Genomic DNA, 11,167 nt, shown 5'->3' on the forward strand with positions numbered 1-11,167 from the left:
AATAGAATAGAAACCCTAACCCAGCATTTTCAAAATGCTGAAAGCTTATCCATTCTACTTAGCGTTGATTAAGACACATATCCAAGATCTTTCAAATTCCTTGTACACTGTATTAAGCTTGTCCTAACCCTAGAGAGAGCCCGCTTTAAATTCGACTCTCTTGTTTACTTTATTATCAATCAGATTCAAATCCATAAAGCCTGCAGAATCAACAACCTTGAGCTAATTATATATAAAATGTGCTTTAATGAATTTCCATACAATTATGAATGTTGCCAAATAACCACTTTCAAGGATATTTTTTTAAGTCATTTTCTTTTCCTAGAGAACTCAAGGCTGCTGAATCTTTAAAGTCCAAGCAGGCAGAGGCAGTAGAATGGGGGCGAAGGGCAAAAGCTAGGAGAACACTCAGCTCAGAAAAACCAAAGCTTTATTTATTTATTTTTTAAAAAAGAAAAAAGAAACACCTTGGGGACATACAACTCTTTACAACACTATTTCCAAAAAAAAAAAAAAAATTAATTTCCAAAGGAATTAAAGAAATACAAACGTATCATTCAAAATAACTTTTGAAAGTCCTTTTGTCCTTTGCTTACTTAGGTCATGGGGAGAGCAGAAACTAATCTCTTCTGGGTTTCTGCATTGGTGATTGCTTTATTGTGGAGTTAGTGTTATCATCCCTGAATGTGTATTTGTTTGACATTACAGTCAATGATTTGTAACATCAGTATGAGGTATCTTCAGAAAACTCCCTCCTTGTCCTTGTTCTCCTTGTTCACAAGATTGGGAAACTTACTCAGTCTGGGGCAGAGTGGATGAGGCAGACTGCAAATTATGTTTGTAACCTATGTGTCTCTACTTTGCCGGGCTCTCTCTGCCAAACCCTATCTGCAACTCCTCCCCCATTTTAAACATGCTTGAGAGCTATCCAAAGAAGCAAATGACATTTGTTCTTCAGTTTCTACCCAGAAGTATCATCCCACTTTAAGAAAAATTTAGCTGAAAGGAGAAATTTTCTTTATAGTAAGCTTTAAAGCAGCATTTCTAGTTTTAACCTTTTATTCCAGTTCACCCCATTCCAAGCATACATACACCTGCTCAGAGCAGAACACATCCTCATGTGACAAGTCTGCATTAGCTGAGGCTCATACATCCAGCTATATTAGGTCCTGCAATCTTATCACTAAATTATACATATTACACCAGCAGCCTGTTGGTAAAGAAGGTTAAATTAATTTACATTCTGCTCATTATCTGGTGCTTAAATGACGCATTTTATCCCTGAGATTTGGCGGAGAATCTCCTCAGACCCCACAGCGTTTCACCGAAGACAATGCTCTTACATTTGTAGTGGTTTTTAATCTGATAAGACTCTAATTTGCTTAAGTCTTTTAAATAAGGGTTTTAAATGTTTCTAGCCGTTTTCTTATTGAATTTCCTCTAATTCCCCCAAGATCATAAAGTGTATGTGTAAAGTAAATATTTCCTCCCATTGCACTGCCAGCCGATGACCTATAACTAAGTCAATATGAATTCAGCTCTTTTCTGCCCAATGTGTTTACTAATCATATTCCAGTTTCTTTTTTTAAACCTCAGTATAGCTCCAGTCCCCAAAATAACACCCCCATAAAGCTTAATTTCATGAAGAGATTCCATCATATGAACAAATGATAAACTATAGTGAGTATACTTTCTTTCTTGGTATTAGTTTCTTTGAGATTCAAACCCTGGAGAGGCAATTTTTGGTGGAGGCTTTGGGTGTTTCTCACAACTCCTTACTCAGGAGAGCTGAGGAGCTCCACAGAAACATATGGATTTCTAAGCTCATCTCTCATTAAACCCACAGAATTTTGATTTAAACTCGGTGGCTCTGTTGACTAACAACTCTCATCAGGGCAGGTACACAAACGGGAAGACCTAGTCTCCAAACCAGCTTCCAAAGCGGCTGAAAAACCCCAGGGCGAGTGACAGCTCAACATAGTGCTAAAGGGTAGTAGAGGTTGGAAATGCTGGTGATCTTCAGGCAGCCTAAAAGCCTAAAAAGATGAGGAATCTTAAACTGTACCTATCCACTGCAAAGTCAAGTGGAGAATAAAGACAATTATCTGGAGATATCTGGTTAAAGTAAATAAAAAAAAAAACATAACATAACCATGTCTATGTATCTATCTACCATCTATCTAGATAATGCACATATGAAATATATACCCCCCCCCCAACTCAACTGAGCCAGTAAGGCATTTCTTTGCATTTTTCCAACCAGAGTTTAACTCTCTCCTAATCTCCTAATCACTTCACACATGGTGAGATCGGCTGACCCCCTTCTCAGACCCAGTTCCATGGATGGTGGGAGCACACCAACATGAAAAGTCTAGATGGAGAAAAGCAAGTGAGTAATGGGAACCCCCCCCAAAAAAACAAACAAACAAAAAACAAACCCAAAAACAAAAGAAACAAACAAACAAAAAAAACCCCAAACAAACAAACAAACAAACACTTTTCAATGAAAACAGTGGTGATGATGGTCGGCAATTTAGGAGACTTAGTCTACAAAAACCTAATCCACTTAATATTGTGGGTGCACAGATATTGGTAGTATAGATAAGGAAGGGGTTGAAAGCAATCCTATGTATTTTGCAGGTTGAGCACTACCTCTGCACCCCCCACCTCTGCACAGTCTTCTTTAACTGGTTCTAGAAATCACTATGACTTCAGCCTCCATCACAGAAATTTCCAATCCAGAGAAATATCAGGATGGTCAGTTCAGGGAAGCTGGAGGTGCTGCAAGGCCCCAACGGAGGGCAGGGGTGGGGGGGAAGGGAAGCCCAGTGCGGGTTTAGGTTTTCAAGTCCGAAGACATTCAAGAATTGTCTCAGTTGGGTTTTCTTTGCTTATTCTTGCAAAGCCAGACCCTTGAGGAGGGAAATGTGTGACACGGGGTCAGGCGTGTTTTGAGCTGCTGGTATTTGCCACCGATTACCAGTCTTAAGGTCTTATTTAATTTCACACTCTTTAGTGTTAGTTGCGCAAAGCCCCTCTGGCCTTCGCGAGGAGATTGGTTGGGTTATGCTTCCAAAGTCTGGGATGCGGGGTCCAAGTATGGACTTCAATCCAACCAAGCAATCCACAACTTTTTTGGGGGGGGTGGGGTGGAATCTGTCTTCAAAGCTCACCTGTAAGATCGCTCATTAGATGTCTCCCTGTGCTGGCTGTCAGGCCTTAGAGGGGTGGGAGTCTTGCTCTGGCCCAGGCCAGTTCAAGGCCGAGGCGGCCCAGACTCAGCTCAGAGCCACGTGACAGGCGTGAGTGTGTGTGCGTGCGCGTGTGGTATAAGGCGCAGAGGTCAGATGGAGACCTTGCACCCCGCTCAAGAAGTGGCCCTTCCTCCCCTCCTTCTTCTTCTGCCTGCCTTTTCTCTGCACACAAACCAATCTGGAAAGGCCCCCTTTGCTGTACCCCGTGCTCCAGGCACGTAGCGGAAGCACCCAGACATTTAAACGTTACTGTGGTTGATCCCCTCCTACCCCATTCTCTAAATGGATTTAAAAAGTGCTGGTTTGTGAAAAGGGGCAGATTGTTTTCTGAATCAAAGTCTGTGCACGTACTGAGCAGCACCTACATTCTCTGGGTGTCTGCCAACGGCACCCATATTTTAGTCTCACACTTGAGCTTCGGAGTAACTAGCTGGGGGTGCTCAGTGTCGGGGTGGGAGAGGCACCCCCACACTGGCAGGTGAAGAGAAAATCGGGGATTAGCAGAGTCAGGACTGGTGGGGGATGCTGCTGAAATCATTAAACTCACGTGCTACAATGCCTTTTCACGTTAGTTTGTTAACACAACAGGTTTATTCCGAGAACGTTTAATCCCAGAAAACTAGTAAAAGTAGAGTGGTATAAATATGTCTTAGCAATGGGGGGGGGGATGAAAATGAGATAGACACTAATATCCAGGTCTAGAGAGAACTGGAAAGGTACTAACTAAAGTCACTTTTAAAAATTGGATTAAAACTCGCCTTTTTCTCTTTTCTCCATTTCTCCTCTCTAGCTCATGTCTGTTTCCCTTTTCTATTTCTCTTGCTCTCCCTTCTTTCTGTCTTCCCTCTCCCAGACATGCTGGTAGCTAACATTCAGCATTAGTTGTCATGGTGACCATAAATCACATAAATCCAAAAATACCCACCTATAATCTGAGATGAAGCTTTTATTTCCCTAGCGAAATAATATTTTAAAAGCTGTCAGCTGACAAAAAAAAAAAAAAAGGAACCCACCTCATCGTAGTAACCCAAGTAATATATTACTTCTAAAGGTTTAAATTAAAATGCCATCCTGTTAAAAACATGGTGGAAGAATTTTGGGTACTCTTCATGTCAGATCCTCACAAGGAAGTCGACTCCACTGCTCCTGATCACTATTTAACACATATACCCAATTCTGCTGCTCATTCTCCTTCCATTAATTTCTTCCCACCCCTCTCAACTATCTAAGTCTGCACAGACTCTGCCTTAGGTTGTAAAAGAAAGGAGTCTCCACCTGGATCAGAAGGAGCTCAATCCTCTGCCTGAGCCTTTTGAGGACCTTGTGTATTGGTCCTCTGTTATCAATCACTTCCCCAAATGAAAGATGGGGGCTTTGGGGAAGAAAAGGTTCTGGTCAGGATCCAAACGAGGGTGACTTCCTAGAGGAACTGAGAAGAAATGCAGAGAGGACTGGTGGGGGCAAATGGAGTAGTGGAGAACTGAGCTGGGTGACCAGATTCAGTGGTTAAGCCCAGCCTAGGAAAGGTACCTGTATTCTCCCACTTCTGCCCTTTTCTCCAGAAAAGAAACTTTGCTATTTGGAGTTCCTGGTGGGGGAGGGGGGTGGCGGCCACAGTTGGGCCTTTTGTCTTCTACCTTGGGCTTGTTGTCTTTTGCCTATCTTTGGATTACAGGGTATTCGCCTAGATGAAGAGCCATTAATTACCCATTCAGTCAATATTAGGAAGACGACAAAGCTTTTTACATAGGATTAAGAAGACATCAGATTGTTCCATTAGTATATTCCTGCTCACGAATAAGCTTTCGTTATACATTTCCTTTTCCCTCCGAGTCGCTCTAACAACTGCTGCATATATTAACAGCAGGCGGTTTGGAATAACAACCCAACCAGCCTTATGAAACTTTGAGCGCACTTGGTGTCAGTAGCAAGGAACACGACCTGTAAAAAGACTACCTCTGCGGGCGGGGATCCACAGGGAGTGACTACCTATTGCACAACTGGTACAATTTCCCCTGACGGGGAAAAAAACCCACAAAAGGCAGAGGCAGCTGCTGACAATAAGCTAGACTCGGTGGCGGGTGGAGTAGGATGGGGTGGGGAGGCAGGGGTGGTAGAAAAGAAAATGGAAATCCCTCTCCTTAACCCTGTTCCCCTCTCTCCTGGCTTCTTCCTCGGACCTCCTGCCCGTTCTGCAAGCCCCTGTCCCTTACCCCGGGCCTCACCAATGGCCCTCTACCCTTCTAAGCATCCCCTTTCTTTCTAACAACGCTCAGGCCCCAAGCACAGACGCAGGTACCACCACATCGCGTTTTGCAAGAGATGGTCTGAACCTGCTCTAGCTAGTTCCTTGTTAACATTAAAGCTGCTTCATAACGGTGAAGGGAAACCGGCTTATTTGCTTTCAGGGGGTACATTAGGAATCCACGTAGTATGTGCTCGGCAAACATTTGCTGATTGAATGAATGAAGGGTTTGCTGCCGCCAAGGCGGCGGGGGGTTATCCCGGGTTCTCTGAAGAAGACTGGGGCCAAGCTGCCACTGAGAGAGTGTGTCTCGGCTGGGGGCGCCCCAAGGGGCCTTGGGGTCCCCCTCCCAAGGGAAGGACGTCGGCACACGCCAGAGACCTTGGTGAGACTCTTTCAGCTCACCCATTTAGCCAAGGCTACTTAAAAATTAATGGCGTCTCTGGAGAAGGTACCCGCCCAAGTCTGGTCACCGAAGCTAGGCACCCCGACCGCGGGGCGGCAGCTCTGTCCGATTTCAGCCCGGAATCCAGAGCCACCGCCCCGAAACTTTAAGGGTTACAGACAAGGGAGGATCGTTCCCCCCACCCGCCTTCCTGAAGGTCAAGAGCGCTTTCTGAATTCAGCAAGCAGGCTTTTTTGGGGGGACACTCAAAGCAAGGAAGTCAAGGATCTCTGTTCTAGGGGGACGTTCTCAGCAGACCTCTGAGCCTTCTTTCTGGGTTACAGCTAAACTTGCCAACTCTTCCCGCCTCCACTTGGATGCCTAGCCAGTCCTTTTTCTACACTCTCTCAAACCCCTGGATTTAGGGGTCTCCAGCCGACCTCCTACTCCACCTGCTTCAGGGTTTGAGCCAGGCCGTGGGCCAGCCCAATGGGTATCAAGGGGACAAAGATTTGCTTGGAAAGGAACGCAAGAGTCCCAGCCTTCCAGAGGTTAACCTTGTCTACTTGGGGACTGTTTTCAGTCTTTAACGAAGACACGGTGTTTTGGAGGGGTTGAGGAGAGGGTAGTGCCAATAATAAAGTACCATGGCCCCTTTTGAAAAAAGACATGCCATTGTAAACATTTTTTTTCTTTCTGAAAGAAAAAAAAAGCTATCAAAAAAGGGAGAAAAATCTTTCTTTTCAAAGCAGGCTGTGGCCAGGGGTTTGCATATGACATAAATTAAATTTACTTATATTTAGTAAAGGGGACTCTGGCAACCTTCCTTGGAGGCACTGTAGTTTTGCTTACTCATGTGTGACATTTTTTTTTTGTCTATTACATCCCTAAAAGCCAATAAAATCAAGATTTTCAGCATTTCTCCCTATCGCATGCCTCTCCTTAATTAATGGTATTAAACATGTTTAGGCAGCAATTTTCCTCTTCTGTCCAAAAGGTAGAAAACAGATTGTTGCCAATGTGGAGGATCAGTGCACTAGAATAATCCGGACCTGAAAGTTAATGGGTAAGGAAACAGTCCTTCATTATTTCTAGTTCTTTATTTATCTACTAATTATCAAAAGTGGATGCCCAGTGGCAACTGTGACAGGAACAGAAAGGACTCCCCGGCTGACCACGGCTTCTTGCCCACGTTAAGAGGCTCCCATCCCATCTCTAGCTTCCCCTCGGACGGGCTCCCATGGAGACCACCTGTCCTCAGAAACCATTCCTGAGGTCTAGGAGCCCTGGGTTGGGGTGGGGATAAGAGACGTTAGGCAGCTCTCCAGCTCCCAACGCATCGGGAAACGTCAGCTTCCGCTGGGCGATTGTCAGCCCGCCCCGCGCGAAGCGAGATTGGGGAGCTCCCCTAGTCTGGCCAGACGGGAACCCGCACGAAACATTTCTCCAGGAGTCATCGCTGTTCTTGATTTTTAACCATACCCCAAACATACTCCGGTCTAATAATTTATTTTTTACGACCGATTATCAAACAGAGGAAGAATTTAACACAATCTTAATGACAGAAATCACCCGACGTTATCTCTGCACGGCCCCATTTAACCCCATGGGGTTAATCCCGGACAAGTGAGCGTTTAACTAGCCCAGCGGGAGGACTCGCGATAGTGTGCAGTGCCAGGCTGCTTCGCTCCCGACCATTTTAGAAGTTTTACTTATGCAAATGATAATTTTCTCAGGTTTACCGGGAAGCACGAATGCAGGGCCTTTGTTTTCTTCTTAGCAACACGGTTTGTTTATTTGGCGGGGCGTCCCAATTCGCCCCCCTCCTGCACGCATTACATTTGTATCCTTACACTTTAATCCGGAAAGAGGGGGTTAGGGGCCGAGGGCTGTGGGGGGGCTTTATCTCCTCACACTATCAAAGGTCAACAACTTCCTAAGGCTAGGCACTTGTTATTACAGTAGCCTGGAAAACCCGGAGAATAGAACAGTTGTTAAATTTGAATTTTTCATGTATTCCAAGGGAAAGCTTGCACACACGCGCGCGCGCACACACACACACCTAAAGGGCAAGTTTCCGTTTAGCAAAGGCCTGTGCAGTGAGTTGGAGACATTCTGGCTTTTACACAAGCCTTTGAGCAGCAGGGCCCCTTGACTCGTCCACAGTGAAACCAGCTAATCAAGCAACGACACCACCAAAACCCGAGGCCTTGCAACCTGCACAACAGGTAGGTTCGCGTCGACAGGGGCGCACACTTCATTACACCCTTGGCTGCGGCGCACAGTCGCTGCCCTCAGGCTCTGCGGGGCTCTAGTCAGCTCCTCCAACTCCCGGCCAGGCGAATCTTCGCCCTACGCAAGCCTCTGGTGCATGCCCTCCGCGGCAAACCCCGCGCGCACAAGCCTGGGCGGGGCAAGGCTGAGAGAGGCCGGGGCGGAGAGCACCCTTGGTAGTGCTACACGCAGTGGGACATGGCGGGCGACAGAGGTCGCTGTTGGACTACTTTTCCACGCCAGCTAGCGGCGCAGAGGTAGGTTGGGGTGTGCGTAGGAGATGAGGCCACAGGGAGAGAGCGAAAAAGAGCAAGAGGGAGAGGTGTTGGGTCTCAGGAGTGCAGTATAATTTTGGGGAAAGGAATTAACGTCCCTGGGACGGCTGCTTCCCGTCCCACACAGGGGCCAAGTGTCTAAGTCAAGGGGCAGGCGCGCCTGTCTGGCGGCCTAGCCTCGGTGCGCTGTACCCGAAGCCCAGAGGCCCAGAGGCGGGTGACCTGCGCGCGGCCTGCGCTTCGCTCCCGGCCTTACCAGTGGCGCCGGGATGCTGCCGCGGGAAGAGCTTGCTGCTGGCCGCCTCTTTCCGGCTCTCGGGAGAGTCTGTGAACTCGACCTTTTTGATTTCGGAGTCTTTGGAGAAGAGGCATTCAACGGCCGCCGGCTGCACGCCTGGGCCGCGCGCGCCCGCCCCACAAGCGGGTAGAGAGACGCCCCGGACCGCGGTGGAAAGAAGCGAGGGTGTTGGGGGTGGGGGTAGGAGGCAGGACGAAGAAGAGAAAGAGGGACAAAGAGCAAAGACCCAGTTAGAGGAAAGGGCGGAGGTCACTCGCGTCTCCCGGACCCTCTGGCAACCCGGAGCAGGGCGGCACATTCTTTCCGCCCCTCCCAGGCTGCCAGCGGCTCCCTCAGAGGGAGGAGTAGGCCCCGGGCATCGGGACGCGGTGAGCGGCTCCCTCCCTATCCATAACCCCCAGTTCCTACCCCCGGGAGAGGCTGCCGGTGTCCCGGTTCTGATTCCCTTTCCGCCCCGGCTGGTCTCTCTGGGAAGAGCCCCTCGCCGCCGCCTCGCCAAGGGACCGGTGCCCTCCTGCCGCCCTCGCATGGTGCGGTGTCCCGTCGAGTGACCCCGGCAGAAGAAGCGCGTTCTTACCTAATTGCACACACGCCGACACTAGTTTGCGGCAGTTGGTCTCCATTCCCCGTTGTCTGCAAAATAAAAGAGAAGGAGGGTCGTGAGAAGCAGCGGGGTCTCCGAGCGTGCAGGGTTCAGTGGACGCTACCTGTAGGGCGGACAACTGCAAACTCGCTCTTAAGTGCCTACTCTGGGTTGGGTTTCGGGCGTGCTTCTCAGCCTCATCCCCACCCTAGCCCCTGGTCCAGAACAACTGAATGTTTACCAAAAGGGTGATCTCCCTCCAGAGTTGCGGTGAATGGGCGCAGGGGCTCTCGACGGATAAATCCATCATGTCCTGGGGGACTTAGGCTGTGGAACTACTCTCAAGGTGTTTATGTCAGGAGTTAAGAGCCCGTCTGAACACGGGGGCAACCTTAGCAGTTACAGAATTTGGGGGTGAGTGGAGAGGACTTTTCTGTGTAAGAGGTTGTGTGGAAGACCACCATTCAGCACAGGACTTTCGGTCAGTAGACGCTAAGTAAACATTTGTAGACTATCAGACTCAACTTGTACCTGCCCTAGACAGCGGTTTTCCTCGATTTTCTGTAATTCTGAAATGAACGGGACTCTCAAAGCTCTTGGCCTAGGGTACTCCAGGAGCGAGCTGGCTTCGGGCCTCTCATCCATCAGGAGCCACTTTTCCATATTTAGCCACACTTTTCCCTGGAGATACTCACCCGGCCATTTATTTACCCTAAACTAAGATTTAAGATCGCAGAGGAGGGAAACGAAGTGGACTGAGTGAGACAGAAGAGAACGGGGCAAAAGTCCGGAGGGTTTTCTACCCAGCGAGAACGTAGAAATAACTCTCAGAGAACGGCTGCCCCGATTCAACCCCGGCAAACCAAATCTTTTTCAAAATTCCAACCACAACGCAGCGAGCCAAGCGTTTAACGCGCGCCCCCTTTTTCCGCCACAGGCAAACCGGGAGAGGTGGGTGGCAAGAGGCTCTGTCCGGGTGGGTAGAAGAGCCGCGGCAGCTTTAAAGACAGAAGGAAAGAAAGAAGGTCTCGGGCTCCCCAGGCCCTTTGGATCTCGGTGCCTGCCTCTCTCCACGCTAACCAGGGTATGCCGGCGGCGGGAGGGCCCACTTCTCTGTGGTCCAGGGTAGAGGGGAGGAGCGGGCGTTGCCCCTTTGGCGCAAGAGCAGAGGCGGGGCAGGGAGCTGCGGGTCTGGCTCTAGTCTGGGTAGTGTTTCCCCGATCCTTGGCCTCTGCTGGAACAAGCCGAGCCCCGGGAGCCTCTGGCCAAGGTCGCCGCTTAGAGGAGGGGCTGCCCGGCGCCGCGGCGTGGGTGTCCAGGGGTTCCCCCCCACCCGCTAGTTGGGACGTGGGCGGGGGCTCTGCCGACCCTTGCAGGCCCGGGGACCCAGAAGTAGCAGTTTGGCGGCTCCAGATTTAGTGATTCTGCAGTAAAATCACAGGATTAGTCCCTGATTGAGATGTCTGTTCGTGAGATATTACAAAATTCATTATCACAGCTTTCTACTAACTCGATATGAAGTAACACAGATGGGATTTTATTAGTCCAGACTTCAAATGTTTACTTATGATAATTTCGGGGGAAATTTGCATGTCACCATCAATTCGATAATCTTTTTTTTTTTTTTTTTTTTTTAAACATCTGAACTGGCTGCATTATTAGCGGGTAGGCGAAGCATTGCAGATGGTAACTGCAAATAGTTTTCATTTTTTTAAGAAATGAAATATACAAAAGAAAAAGATGGGGTCGCTCAATATTAAAGTCAGCCAATTATTACACATTCTCCCCCCCCCCCCACTCCCAAGCTTCAGTGCTGAAGGCCAAACAAAGCAATACAAAACAAATCAAGAACT

Source organism: Panthera uncia, chromosome B1 (assembly GCF_023721935.1).
Source record: "Panthera uncia isolate 11264 chromosome B1, Puncia_PCG_1.0, whole genome shotgun sequence".
Taxonomy (NCBI): Eukaryota; Metazoa; Chordata; class Mammalia; order Carnivora; family Felidae; genus Panthera; species Panthera uncia.